The sequence below is a fragment of the Gadus chalcogrammus genome, chromosome 21 (assembly GCF_026213295.1).
Source record: "Gadus chalcogrammus isolate NIFS_2021 chromosome 21, NIFS_Gcha_1.0, whole genome shotgun sequence".
Classification (NCBI taxonomy): Eukaryota; Metazoa; Chordata; class Actinopteri; order Gadiformes; family Gadidae; genus Gadus; species Gadus chalcogrammus.
Window position 1 is genome coordinate 15,111,279 of NC_079432.1, and position 14,661 is coordinate 15,125,939.

General features: G+C 45.7%; 1 protein-coding gene across 1 annotated transcript in view; it reads right to left on the reverse strand.

Moving 5' to 3' along the window:
• The window catches only part of lrfn2b (leucine rich repeat and fibronectin type III domain containing 2b), an 86,568-nt gene that overhangs the window by 36,823 nt on the left and 35,084 nt on the right, over nt 1-14,661 (reverse strand). The window contains exon 3 of the mRNA XM_056581859.1: nt 36-134. The gene's annotated coding sequence lies outside the window, so the exon portion shown is untranslated. The remainder of the gene's footprint in view (nt 1-35; nt 135-14,661) is intronic.

Genomic DNA, 14,661 nt, shown 5'->3' on the forward strand with positions numbered 1-14,661 from the left:
CCCTGACAGGTGATGGGGGCAGGAAGGATACTCACCCTAGTTTACAAAACAGAACCACCCCAGGAGACCAGCGGTCCATGTTCTCCTCCTTCCAAAGGCGCAGGTTCGATGCTCATCACGACCATGACAACGTGCTGTGGACATACGGGAGACATTGGGAGAATATAAATACTTGCCTACGATTCCTCCAATAGCGTCTTATTTTCTTTTTGACTCCGGGCCGGCACCACCCCTGAGACGTTAATCAGTGCACCTTCCTCTATCTGCCCCGAGTCAACTCTCTTTCAAGGACCTCTCTGCCGAGGTGAAAGAGTTGAAGAGGCTCATCAGCGATAGAGTCATGCACCTCTGTATTTTCCCTGCAGGGTGAGTCATAGACGGTAGGAGTGTGCAGCAGTCGGCCCACGAGGTGCCTTCCGAACAGACAGCACGACATGGGGGAAAGTATTTCATACACAAGGGCACGGCCGTGCTAAATCTCCCGTTGGTTAATCGTAATGCGCTGAGCAGGGTGGGGGATGGGGGGGGGGGGGGGGGGGGGGGGGGCGAGGGGATGTGTGTGCATGTGTGGGGGTGTGTGCGGAGGGGGGGGGGGGTTGTGCTGACAAGGCAGAGCTCCACTCTCTGACTGATGAGATTTGTGATGAAACATTGCACGGGTCATGAACTGGATTCAGACGACGCCAGGGCCCGTCAAATCCAGACAGCACTGAGAGAATGAAGAAAACAAACCCTGACTGGCTGGTGCTGTCGCTGCTGGTGGCAGCGCATACAAAGCTAAACCGAAACCAAATTTGTGGTTGACATGCCAAGACTGCCTGAGCCTCGAAATGGGGAGAGGGATGGAAATAGGGGGGTTTGATGAAGTAGGTCACATGGCAGAGCTGGTGTGGAACAAGTTAAATATCACAATCGCTGTACAAGTTGGGTCGGCTTACCTCAGGAGGTAGAGCAGTTGTCTTGTAACCGAAAGGTTGCTAGTTCGATCCCCAGCTCCTCCTAGCTGAGTGTTGATGTGTCCCTGAGCAAGACACTGAACCCTAACTGCTCCTGACGAGCTGGCTGTCGCCTTGCATGGTTGACTCTGCCGTCGGTGTGTCAACGTGTGTATTAACCGATGTAAGTCGCTTTGGATAAAAGCGTCTTCTAAATGCCCTAATTGTAATTGTAATTGTACAAGTTATAAAATTCATTGTTGTTGTACAACAGTACAAGTTAATTGTTTGCATACTTTGAATTGCTGATAATCAGAATCATTTAATCCTGACTGTTGTTTTATTGTTTGATAGTTATTCATGCTCCACTCAAGATACAGAAAAGATATACAAAAACGTTTTTTAAATAAGTACAATATTAATCCCAGATGGGAAGGCTAAGAGGGTTCTACCACCAGCTGTGAGGTTGATTCATTGCAAGCATTTAAAATTCAAGCAATTAGTGACAACCCAAACGGGAGTCTCCAATCAAATTATGTATGATGTGCAGAGGAACTCCCTGGTCACCTCTGTGGTGGACTGTAACAACTGGTTAAGGGGCGGACATGGATCGATCCATCGTTCATCAGGGTGGACACTCTCACTCCAGCAAGCACTGAACTGAAGAGCTACATGCAGCACAGATAAAACACACAGACAGAAAGACAGACAGGTTGCTGTTCTCTGCGGCTATAATAACTGAATGAAACAGGCCCAACTAGACCTTTGAAAAAAAACATGGACAGGATTCAACTTCAGGACAAAAACTCAAAGAAAAGACCCAAATCCAGTCGGAAAAGGGCTACAGGATGGAAACTAACCTAAAGAGACAGCATGAAGTATATCAGTCAGCCTGGGGGACATGGGTCCTTGGCGCTCAGTGAGGCAGGCTGGTACCAGTCAGCTCTGGGCTGTCGTCACCAGTCAGCTCTGGGCTGTCATTACCAGTCAATTCTGGTCTGTCCTTACCGGTTGCTATTTAGCGAACCCGCAGACACTCGCATGCTAAAGTACTAGTTACAGTAAATGTATTGTTGCATATTGTAGAATATTAAACAAAAAATAAGATATTATAGTGCCAGGTAGCTGTTAGCTAGCTGTTAGCTCTAAGGTAGCAGTTAGTTAGCTATTAGGCTATCCGTCAGTGCAGGGAATTGTATAAGCCATTTTACTTTCAAAGTTAAACAAAATTATCGACAAGCCTACTTTTATCATACTTTAATCATATTGTATATATATATACAGTATATATATACATACAAAAAATATATAGACGAAAGAAAATTGTGTAAAACCTCAGGTGCACAACAGAACGTGTACAGGTTTAGAATTGTCATGAAAGAGCAGGAGGGGGCATCTTGGGCATCGATATCTACAGGAAGACTTGACATCGGGGTTTGAACACAGAATTGTTTTGCTGTCAGACAACCTAACATAGTGGTTCTCAAGCTGTGGGTAGGGACCCCATTTGCGGACGCCATGTAGGCTATATATGAGGTCCTGGAGATCGCAGACATGTAAGCTAACAGATATTCATATTTAAAAGGTTCATAAATATTACAAACAATCTGTCTACTCCCTAATGTAAGGAGAGTGGTGTGGGGCCTTACGGGACATTTGTGTTACATGTGGAAGCAAATGCACAAAAATGCAAGATGTAGGGTTAGCAGAAGGTTCCGAGGTGAAATGGGATCACAGGCGAGCCCCTACCAACCTAAGCACTAGACTTGCCAGCCCCAGCTTCTCAAAAGCCCCCAAACACCATCCAGAATTACAGTTTTTAATTCTGATCACGGTCGTCGTCGGTTTTCCCCAGTGGTTGGGGCGGTTTGTAATTACTGTACAGCGCACAACGGGAAGGGGAGGCCAGCTCCACCGCCCCCCCCCACACACACCCTCCGCCGGCCCCCCGCTAACCCTGCTAGCAGGACCACTCGCTTTTCCAACTGCTCAGTATTCATATGACCATTTCCACCAGGAAGTTCAATCAACATCCAATCAATTCATCCCCGTCCACAATTAAACGCTGTCCATTAGAGGATCTCCAGCGGTATATGAAACATGGTTGCGGGGCAGGCTGGAGCCCCCGACAGCGCAGCAGGCGTCCCAGTGTGACCCCCCCCGTAATGGAAGGCTTCCTCGTGATCCTCTTTCAAAGTATTTAATCACTCGCTGAAAACTCTTTCTTTCCATTTTTCACTTTTAATCCATTTCTGGCAGTACTTTTAAGCATAAGAAAAACGGCAGGATACGTGTAACAATATTATTTTTTCTTCTAGTTATTTAGCAGACAATTTAATCCGAAGCAAGCTCAATTATTTTCGATACAGAATAATAGGAATAAAGGAGTAATAATGTAATAAAGGAGCATGCAGGGGTTTCTGCAGGATCTCTATCGGTAGACGGACCTTTGGGTTTGAACGCAGAACCTTTGGAATGGGAGCCAAACACCCTGACACACCCTGTATAATATTCCCACTGAGGATGTGATATTCCTTATTACGATTAGTATCGGATAGTCAGCAGCTGCTGTACCATGCTCAGACTCTCAAACACATCAACCACCGCAAACAAAGGCCGGCAAAGACACACACCACCATCATCAGATAAAAAACACAGGTCTTTTTTTTTCCCCATGACGCTGACTGATGGGGTCCGATGTGAGTTTGTGTGTGTGTGTGTGTGTGTGTGTGTGTGTGTGTGTGTGTGTGTGTGTGTGTGTGTGTGTGTGTGTGTGTGTGTGTGTGTGTAAATAGAGATTGACTGAGCTGCTAATCAAAGTGACACAAGAGCGCCTAGTGAGACGCCCATGGACCAGATTACATGACCACCACCAGCTGCTACAACTGACGGGGAAGTGATACGCAATGATCCAGGACGTCAACCCCCCCCCCCCCCCCCCCCCCCGCCCCACCCACACACCCTCCAGACCCTCACCCCGCCGCGGCTGGCTCTCCACCCACCCACCGGCGCGTTGCTTACGTCGGGCTGCCACTCACTCTGGTCCACACCGGGGGATAAGACCGTATCCTAGCAACTCGTGGAACGCTTGTTCACATCTTTTGTTAAAATAAATTGAAATGTATACATTAATATGTAAAAAGTGCTGTGTGTAATAGAGGAGACTTTACAGGGAAATACGTACGTACTTATTATTTTGGATCATGAATAGTTTGGTAGATAACTTCTTTATCTCTTTTTATTTTATCGCTTTTAAATTAGAAACGTACAAATGTATTTTAGTGAATGAAAACCATTCTCTCTGTGTTTCTCATGAAATTTCATATTTTTCAAACGGTTTTGTTTGTGTTCTGGTCATGCTACGAAGCATATGTTCAACACTGTCCAATATGGAGTACAGTAGAAGGGCCAACACAGCCGTGGACCTCTGAGGGCTGATGGAGTAAATTACCATCTGGGCGTATCCTCATCTCATCTGACCTCTTCCTCAGGGCTTCTGAAGCTCTGCTCCCCTCCCTGGGGTCCGGACCCCCGGTGCGTCCTACGTTCCCGTTCCATGGGAGACATCAAGGGAGAGCCTTTATGTGGCGCCAAGGTTATCGAGGGGGAGACAAGTGATAAGCTGTCAATCACGCCTCCTCGATGCCATGACAGAAGTGGCCGTACGTGATGGACATAATCTACCAGGTCCTCATCGACTCGTGATCGATAAAGTATCAATCACTCGACTTGTCACTGAATATATTCACACCGCTAATGTGTGAGGGAGGCATCGCAGATCTGAATGAATCCCTCCAGTTAAATGAATGAATATATGACAGAAAATGGAGAAGAAAAATAACAAATATTTTAGTGGCATGATTGGCAGTTGTGGCCGATAATTTAGTCAACAAGTCACAATCACACAACTCAATCTGAGTTTAATATCCAGCACTCGCCAAAATAAATGAGATATTCTTCAATGATGCTTGAACGCAACGAGGGAGGCACGGACTAATAGCTCTGTGGTCACAGCACACAGAGCAAATCAACAGCACATCCTCAAATATCCATTTTCCTTGTCATAAAAGTGGTACTTTATTCAAATCCAACCGCTTTTTCCTCAAACCACACAATTACACAGTCTCGAGCACATATCCGTGGGAGAAATAACTGTTGAAGATGAGAAATATATAAAGCACTCCTAAGTTGATATACTTTGTATCTGCTGATGCCGATAGAAATGTTAGCTGAACACAATTACTTATAGTGCTCTTTTCATTTAAACCATGCGGAACTGAAACAGACAACGACCGGGGAACCAAACCGTTGATTTCAAGCCCCGTTATGAAAAGAGGATTCGGTTCAGGAAGGCCCCATCTTACAAAGTACTCATCTCTGTTCTGCTTGTTCACGGTAATGGCTACAGCATCCAGAATTACACGCATTCACAGTTTTCTCCTAAACGAACAGGGGTAAAGAAACAACAAAATAAACACAAAACTAAATTAAAACCATCCTCCTGCCAGACAGGGCTAGGGGGAAGGATAAAGGTTAGTGCTTCTGTAATTTAAACACACCCTCTCCCCATTACCGCAAGCTAAACACCTATACATTCACTAGTGCTGGGCCGAGCGTTGCATAAACCGAATAGACCATCACAGCCCCAACCTAATCATGCTTTAGTGTATTCTCTAATCCCTCTTGGAAACAGGCGGAGAGAAACCCACTTCCATGCTGGCAGATGAAACACTCGCTGTAGCTCACTGTAGCGACTCACTGACCCCTTTACAGTCCACCCGAGCAAATCTGCCTGCACACGCAGCAACGCGTACAAACACTCCCAACGCTGCTAAAGAAAGAAAATAACAAACCGTACATAGCTGAACGCTTTGCAGCTTTGTTTCAATTTTTCTTTTCCTGATTAGAAAAAAAAATTAAATGTAATTTCAGTCCAAGTCCCGCTTTTGTCCACGTTTCAGTACAAGGCCGAGTGGCCTGGCCAGGGCAGAGCTGGCCTCAGCTGGCTGGATTGAGCTGACGGCGCGCTTCCTCTCTGGCAACTCTATTTGTTACAGTTAGCCGTTAGCAGCAGGCGGAGATAGCTAGCGCGCTAGGCTACACTTGGCCGGGGTAATGTACTCTGTAATTACATGCTGAGTCTGGCCGGCTAGCGGCACGAGGCCAGCCAGCGTCAGGCAACACCGACGAGGAAGGTGAGGCAGGGGGTGGCAAAGAGAGAAGAAAATACCAACTTAATGCCCCAGCACACTTAGGAACCGATAAGAATGGCTAAGTTTGAACCGACAAAATGCCAAATTTAAGCTTGGTCACTTCGGTGTGTAAGGCCAGCTTATTCTTGTGCATCTGCTTCTGCACATTTTTGTTTTCACCCAGCTCACACCTGCCTGTAATACCATTGTCCTGGTGAACGTATAATCATCATGCCACACTAAGTAGGTTGTGGCTAAGGACCACTTGGCAGTACACAACCTTTAGGAGACCTTTTAAACCTTTATGTTTTCATCCAGAATGCACCATGAAATATCGATTGATTATGATTCAACATTCTCCCGTAAACCCATATGTAAATCAGGCGACCCCAAGTGGGGTCCCGAACATCAGGTTGAGAACCCTTTCTCTTAAGTGTAACACAGCACTCTAGCCACCCAGGCGAATGGCTCAGTGCCAGCAGGGCTGTTCACAAAGAGGCTATACTTTTTCTCCCTATGACTTCAATGCCAAAATGAATTATTTACACACATCAGTGTGATAGCATGACTCAAATGGGCCAACACTGTACATTTTGTGTAATGGAAACCGTGTTTCCATTTGGTGCTCGGTTCCTAGTAGACATACAGACCACCTCCGGAGCCTCTTCTTGAAGCTGATCAGCTGTGGTTTCATCAACATTTAACCTTTGGCCCCAAACAGAACCTCCATCATATCTGGAGTGTTTAGCTGATGGAGATAGGGCTAGTTTGGTTTTTTGATAACAATGGAATATAGTTTTAGCTGTGTTGTGTGTTATGTTTGATGTTTTGATGTGTGCTGTTAATTATGTTGGATACAGTTGTGTGTTTTGTTTTGTGTTATGTCGTGTTGTGGTGTTTTTGTGATTTTGTTTAATACAGCTATGTTGTGCATTACGTTCTCTGTCATTAGTCGTGTTGTTATGCTAGTTTTATAATATTGTTAAAGCTAGTTGCGTGTTGTTTTCGGTGTTGATGTTTCTACACTCAGCTGACATACAGCTGGCAAAGCACACCTTCTCGTTGATTAACATTAAACACCAAACTCTCCTCCAAACACAACTTTGTCGACATCACACCTCACATCATCTTAAAGTGACCGTTTTGCTTTCAAACACCAGAAGGAGGCGCCGCTCCAGTCGGGGTGACTCTAGTGTTTGATGACAGACAGACGGACGGACGGACGGACGGACGGACGGACGGACGGACGGACGTACGGACGCACGGACAGACAGACAGACAGATAGACAGAGAGAGGGAGAGAGGGAGAGCGAGTGCGAGAGCAAGAGACAGAGGAAGTGAGCACTAGAGATAGAGAGACAGGGAGAGTGAGAGACAGAGGCCTAGAGATAGAGAGACAGATGGAGAGAGAGCGAGAGAGGCCTAGAGATAAAGAGACACCTATATGACTGCATCTGCCCCCCAACCCCCCCCTGGAGGGTTCTCCGTCATTCAAACGAAGCTCGCAGAGGGCCAGGCGATGTCAGTATGGCGGCTAATTGGCTAGAGAGGAAAGCCGACATGCCAGGAGGAAGCAAGCTCATTGTGTGTTTGATCCATAAAACATGAAACGTCGCTTTCATTAGCGCCAGCAACGCTGCAGGAGAGGAATAAATCATGCTGCAAGACAACAGGAAGTGATAAAGAAACTTCATAAAGTTTATATACACTTCACTGTGAATGTTTTTAAATAAAGAGACATACTTTTAAAGTTCCCACACTGTTTGGTACCGAATGGATTTTGGAGTGCAACAACAAGGTGAAAAGCAGGTTGTTAATCGCATTGTTATTTTGGGTACAAACTATTTTGACGGAAAGGTGCTATTTTGGAACCCTAACCTCAGACTAAATATATAACTCCTACCTGACATTTTTTTAAAATCACTATTTTGACCATTTCAAAATAAAATTGTATCAAAAATTGTATTTGCCATTTTGATAAAAAATAAAGCCAAATATAGTTAAACGAGAGCGATTGAGAGAGCAACATCGATTGGGAAAGGTTAGAATTTTTACCGAGGGGAGCAGATCAGATATGGCAAGCCAGTCCTCTCAGAGCTCATCTTTAAATCACAAGGGTTGGGTTTGGGGATTTGTGAGGTCTAACCTTTGGCTAATCTCCTGGGACAAAATGGAGACCGCCTGGATCTGATATAAAATACCAAACGTTTCTCCGTAGATTGGCTGTTCAGGGGGTTGCTGCTTCAGAAATCACTACTGTACAACGGGTCCAAATTGTGACCTTTTCAGTCTAAGACCTGCACAATAGTCTAGTGGGGTCTTGCCAACAAACTCAGTGGTTCTGGGTTTGAAACCCAAAAGGTCCACAGTCTACTTGTAGGCATCCTAAAGCATTATACCCTAACCTCTTCCTGCTCCATGGAATGTTTCTGTATTCAACACAAGTCTCTATGGATTAAAGCTGGTTTGCAGGACTAATAGTTTTCTTTTTCCATTTTCATTATTTCCATTTAAAGTGAGTTTGCTTTCAGCACATCAAAAACACTATCAACGCTGAGTGTATACACAAACAGGCCTTTAGGACTCCGAAGTAAGTGGTCCTAAATTACTCATTTTCAAGTTGTGTTTTATGGATATTTATTCACGTAGTAACTTTTATATGTTTTTTAACTGGTGGTCTTCTGGGCAGTGCGAGCCTGTAGCTTCTCATCATCTCAAGTCAAGGTTTATTGTTGTTGCTGGAAGGAAAGTTCACAATTTTAGACTACGTATACATGATGACGGTCTGAACAGAAGACGCAAAAGTGGCGTCGCGTCTTCACTTTTTATTCCGCGTTTAGACAAGCGTATTCGGGAGGAAATCTGCGTGCATACGGGGACGCAAAAGTCTGTGGATTTCGATTGAGTATGCATGTCAGGGGGCTAGGTTTATTTGGGACCAGCATCAGCCACATGCACTGTATTTCTACAAAAAGACAAGAAATGCTTCCAAAACAAATTGCCTACACAATCTTTGAAGATGGATCAAATCTTTATTTTTAATAGTTGGAAGTGGTTATGATAAATGTTATGTTTTTTTATAAAGTTGTTATGTTTGGCTACACAGTCATGCTAATTGGTCTGGTTATGTTATGAATTGAATGTGGTCACAAGTAAAGATGCATTGGGCCTTAACTTGCAAATCCTTCTTGAATACCGTTGTACCAGACGAGACTAGTGTGTTTAGGACTCTGAATATCCTCATACAAACACTCAACTGCTTTATACAGCGTGTCAGATGTCCTTTTAAAAGGTGAGTTGATCCTACCATTCCTGAGACACATTAAATCCACTCAGGCTGGTAATGGAGGAGGAAATTGATTACATGTCGATCAATGCTAATGGCCGTAGTATCGGTCTGAACCGATCCGTACATGCAACGTATTGGACCCACGCAGCGTATTAGCCGCCGGCTAACACTACCTTCATGCTAAGGCAAATGCATCTCGCCTTATCCGCAGCGAATGCAACAAAATTACACGTCAGACCCCGAGGGCTGCAGAGCCGCGGGGGCACAGGGAAACAGATAAGCTCGTATTCCGCTTATTCCGGCACTGCACGACGCACACACACGCGCGCACACACACACACACACACACACACAAACAGGCGTAGCGTCAGGACCACAGGTTAGAGAGATAGGAAAACAAATAGGTTAGGTATCGTCAGGAGAAGAGGTTGGGTTTCTACGGGGAGCAAAGCAGCTTATGGGATTTAAAGGAGATGGAGAGCACAGTGGAGATAAAACCAGGAGCAGCGATACAACCAGACCACCATGGAACAACAGCTGTGTTAAGCCCCTCTTCCCCTCCCGGTGTGCACGTGTCTGTTTTGTGTGTGGGTGTGTGTGTGTGTGTGTGAGTGTGAGTGTGTGTGTGTGTGTGTGTGGTGTGCCTGATGGTGTTTGTGTGGTGTGTGTTTGTGTGTGGTGTGTGGTGTGTTAGTGTGTGTGTTGTTGTGTGTGTGTTGTGTGTGTGTTGTGTGGTGTGTGTGTGTGTGTGTGTGCCTGTGTGTCTGTGCGTGTGTGTGTGCATGTGCGTGCGTGCGTGCGTGTAAGTGTGTGCGTGTAAGTGCGTGCGTGTAAGTGCGTGCGTGCGTGTAAGTGCGTGCGTGTAAGTGGGTGCGTGTAAGTGCGTGCGTGTGGGTGTGTGTGTTGGGGTCGGGGGGAGGAGCGTGGCGGAGGTGAGGGGTGGTATGGCGGCGTGGGAAGCCCAGTGGGAGTACTTTACAGCATCAGGGCCAACGAGGAAATGGCAACCAGGCGACCATCTGGGGGCCCGGACCTCTGGCCCTCGCGTGCAGAGCTGAGGGCCCAGAGCCAGGGACACTCATCCATGGACACGCGAGGCCGGATCACTGTTTAACGCTCCCTGGGTCTTGGACATGGAGACGGAATTGAGTGCAAAGGCCATGCTAGGTCTAACTGTGGTGACACTACGCCAATGATGCGTCCACCAGCTCCTCACCAGCGACCACAACCACAACCACATCCAATTCATAACATAACCAGACCGATAGCATGACTGTGTGGCCAAACATAACGACCTTATAAAATAACATAACCTTTATCATAACCACTTCCAACTATTAAAAATAAAGATTTGATCCATCTTCAAAGATTGTGTAGGCAATTGGTTTTGGAAGCATTTCTTGTCTTTTTGTAGAAATATCAGTGCATGTGGCTGATGCTGGTCCCAAATAAACCGGTCCGATCATTTCATTCAGGCTGTAGGAAATGATGGTCATGCACTCATTGTGCATGACCAGTGTTTACCTAAAATGACTGCTATTTGTTATCAGAGTTTAAGGAGCTCTGCTAAGTCTAAATACTGTCTTCTCTGACAACGATGCTACAGCAAGTAGGTTTCCCTTTGAGACTTCCATTCTGGGGCGGAGCCTCTGTGTTTGTTTTTGGCCTGTGTGATTTCGCCCACAGCCCATTTTGACACTCAGAGTGGCCAGATATTAACATATTGGCACGCAACACAGTGTGCTGCAGCCATCGAAGCAAGCAAACAAACTGGATCAACTGAGATTGTACTAGAATCTACCCGACCTGAAAAACCCTGCCCTCTTTCCAAAAACCTCCATGACCAGAGCTGTGCTAAAACACGGGTAAATCTTTGAGTTGCATTTGAAGGATGGACAACTTAGACAGCTTAGAGCCTGGAAGAATTTAAAGACGGATGCAGAGTGGGCCAATTTCTCCCTGAACAGGTAAGCATAGAGCTTTGACAGAGGTATAAAAAGTTGGTTTATAATTTGCACACAATGAAAGAACAGAAAATGTATGCATTATCTGAAAATCTTACCGTGTAGGACTAGAAACTAGGACTTGGCAAACTAAATGTAATAGTTGCGCTCGCCTCATGACATAATGTCACGTTCGGCTTGTTTTGTGCTGGTGTTCATTTCAGTGTCTTATATCCCTGTGGCAACCCATGTGAGCACTGAGTCTGGGGAGGAGGGGGCTGGCTGAGACAACTCTCTCCAGTGTTGTGAATTCAGACTGCACGGTCGAACTCCGCCTGGTGTCAATGTTACATATAATACCTTTCAATTGTAAATCTTTGTTAAATAAATAGTATACCTAATAGTATCTTGATCTATATATTTATAATAATATAGGCCCTGAGGCAATAAACACAACTAAATAATAATTGTATTATATTATGTTATGCTTAAATAAATGCACATATTGGAAACTAATTGCGCGCGCCTGTGTGTGTGTGTGTGTGTGTGTGTGTGTGTGTGTGTGTGTGTGTGTGTGTGTGTGTGTGTGTGTGTGTGTGTGTGTGTGTGTGCTGTGTGTGTGTGTGTGTGTCTGTGTGTATAATGGAGAGGCCTGCAGCAGTATTTATTTACAGGTTGAGCCGACTGTAATTTCCCGCCATACTTCAGCTAATGTGTTCTTGCTAGGTGCTAACCAATAAAAATACCCGGCAGTTTCCCTCTTCTACTCATAGACTCTTTAATACCTACAGCAATAAAACCAAGAAGAGAGAGAGAGAGAGAGAGAGAGAGAGAGAGAGAGAGAGAGGAGAGATGAGAGGAGAGGAGGAGGAGAGGAGAGAGAGAGGAGAGAGAGGAGGATGGGAGCGAGAGACGGAGGAGAGAGAGGAGGAGGGAGAGAGGAGAGGGGAGAGAGAGAGAGGAGAGGAGGGGGAGGACGAGGGAGAGAGGGAGAGAGAGAGGAGAGCGGGAGGAGAGAGAGGAGGAGAGAGGGAGAGGGAGGGGAGATACACATTTGGCGGCACAAAAGGCAAACGATGGGAGAGGAGAGAGGAGAGAGAGAGAGAGAGCGAGAGAGAGGAGAGAGAGAGAGAGGAGAGAGAGAGAGATAGAGAGAGAGAGAGAGAGAGAGAGAGAGAGAGAGAGAGAGAGAGGATGAGTCTAACACAAGAATGAGAGATGCACATACAGATGGTTCAAAAGGAGCACAGGTTAAAAAATAAAGTCCATTGAAGTACCACGAGGAGGTCAGCAAGGTGGAGAAGAAGGAGGAGGAATCAAGGATATTGAGTACCAGGAGTCAAGGAGGATGGAGTTGGAGTCAAGGTTGAAGCCAGGTAAGACCCAGCGCACTGTGTTGGGTCTTACCCCGGTCTCTACAGGCAGGCTATGTTTCTTTTGTAAACCATCCCCACCTCCCAGCTTCTCCACAGCAGCTCTGCAATCATATCCGCCAGGCACCGGCTAAACCCCCGCTAGCACTATCCCACCAACGCATTATGGCTAGTGGTTAGCGCGGTTAGCATCGGGGGCTGACCTGCTTGCTATTCCGAGCAGATGGAGGATAGCGTTAGCAGCGTCTTAGCTTCTTAGAGTTAGCAGAATCGCAGGGCAAGCAAGTCCCTTTTGTGAAGAGAGATCAAAGGAAAGGGATTGGTCGACTTCTGGTGGGTGACACACAGAGATAGAGCCAGAGAGATAGAGACAGAGAGGGAGAGAGAGAGAGAGAGAGAGAGAGAGATAGAGAGAGAGAGAGAGAGAGAGAGAGAGAGAGAGAGAGAGAGAGAGAGAGAGAGAGGGCGAGACAAAAAGGGAGAGACAGAGAGAGAGATGGCATTACAGAGAGAGGTAGAATGACAGTGGGAGAGATAAGAATAGAGGAATAGAAGCACAGAATGACAGATGGACAAAAGCAGATGGAAAGAGCCCAGACTCCATATCACCTATCCTTCTTTATGCCTTCATCAAACCAGACACACCTCTTCCTTTCTATAATGGATGACAGGATTGGGTGATGCAAGGGAGAAGGGGGAGGGGGGGGGGGTGAAGGCTATCAGTTAGCCGTTAGCTCCCTGACTCTGTTTCGAGCGATCAGTGTTTTCCACGGGGAGAGATATATCGCACACACGATTCGCTCCAACTAGATAGTGGTTTGGTGGCAATAGCCACCGAGCTCCAATCAAAACACCTGGTTTCCTGGGAAAAGTTAAATGAAGTTTGTTATTGTTTCGATCACTGGTTTCAATCCCTGACTCAAGTCAAGCCAGCAAAACCAATGTAACAGGCATGGGTACATGCCTGTTAAAAAACATGGGTATTTTTTCTTTAGTTCGTCCGTGAGCTTACATTTACGTTTAGGCATGGCTGCAGATGTAATGTGCTGTTGTAAACAGAGTGGAAGCGGCAAGGTGCTCAATGTTGCCAGATTGGAAATGGCAAAGTAACGTACCAAAGGCTCAAAATGGTCGTATTTGGAGGATAATGATCGTGGCTCTGGCAACCCTGAGATCGGTCGCCCAATGACAGACTCTCTCTACAGTCAGCTCGCGCAAGAAGGTGGAACGTAAGGGAGATACCATTTCCAGAACTTGGAAGGCCGTAATAACCATAGACATATACAATGGTAATAACTAGTAGATTATGTGAAAGACCCAGAAACACAAATATGCGACGAGGAAAAAACAAATATGCGACGAGATAATGTCCGAAAACCGGACATTATCATCAATTAATAAAACCCCCCCGGACGCCCCGGACGGGACGTAAAAAGTGGACATGTCCGGGGAAAAGAGGACGTTTGGTCAGCCTATGTTAGGAGGACTGCATGTTTATTGCGTCGCTACCGGGACTAGCATGAAATAGCCTGGTGAACATAGCTAGCATAGTGTGGAATTCCTCAAAATGCTATTTACTGATAATTTTAAACCTATACTAGCTCAACGAAAACTAGACTGCATTTCAGCACGTAATGCTTCACAACCGCTCATAGACACAGGTTCACCCACAACCAGCTCACCGAGTATATGAGGCCTTGTTCAAGGGAACCAGACCACCTGCTTTACCTTATCAAACTAAATGTTGCTGTTATATATCACTAGACAATACCATGAGACACTTTAGATCCCATATCGATAATGCAGCATTTACAATCCCTGACCTTTACCACTACTATCAATAACGCTATCACTTTATTAATCCCAGATATTTTTCCCAGACCTGGAAATTGTATTTTCATTTACATTATTTGGGGACATTTACTTCCT